This window comes from Rhinopithecus bieti, unplaced genomic scaffold, assembly GCF_001698545.2.
Source record: "Rhinopithecus bieti isolate Rb0 unplaced genomic scaffold, ASM169854v2 scaffold_24390, whole genome shotgun sequence".
Classification (NCBI taxonomy): Eukaryota; Metazoa; Chordata; class Mammalia; order Primates; family Cercopithecidae; genus Rhinopithecus; species Rhinopithecus bieti.
In genome coordinates, this window is record NW_016811706.1 from 383,142 (window position 1) to 384,026 (window position 885).

Below are 885 nucleotides of genomic sequence, written 5' to 3' on the forward strand. Positions count from 1 at the left end.
TAACAGGAATGAAGCTACAGACCTTCGTGGTGTTACAGCTCTTAAAGGCAGCTGGACCCAAAGATCGAGCAGCAGCAAGATTTTTTGTAAAGAGCAAAGGAACAAAGCCTCCAGGGTGCGGAAGACAACCCAACCGAGTTGCTGCTGGCGAGCGCTGGCAGCCTGGTTTTATTGTCGTCTGGCCCCACCCACATCCTGCTGATTGGTCCATTTTACAGAGAGCTGATTGAACTGTTTTGACAGTGTGCTGATTGGTGCCTTTATAATACTTTAGCTAGACACAGAATGCTAGACAGAAAAGTTCTCCAAGTCCCCACTAGGTTAGCTAGATACAGAGTACAGATTGGTGTATTTACAAACCTTGAGCTAGACACAGAGTGCTGATTGGTGCATTTACAATCCTCTAGCTAGACACAGAGTGCTGATTGGTGTATTTACAATCCCTTAGCTAGACATAAAGGTTCTCCAAGTCCCCACTAGACTCAGGAGCCCAGCTGGCTTCACCTGGTGGATTCCGCACTGGGGCCGCAGGCCGACCTGCCTGCTAGTCCTGCGCAGTGCACCGATACTCCTCAGCCCCTGGGCGGTTGATGGGACCAAGCACCGCGGAGCAGGGGGCGGCGCTTGTCGGGGAGGCTGGGGCCGCGCGGGAGCCTACTGCGGAGGGGAGGGGTTTGGGGCATGACGGGCTGCAGGTCCCGAGCCCTGCCCCGCCAGGCGGCAGCTGAGGCCCGGCGAGGACTCGAGCGCAGTGCTGGCTGGCCGGCACTGCTGGGGGACCCGCCGCACCCTCTTCTGCTGCTGGCCCGGATGCTAAGCCCCTCACTGCCCTGGGCCGGTGGTGCCGGCCAGCCGCTCCGTGTGCGGGGCCCGCGCCCGCGCCCG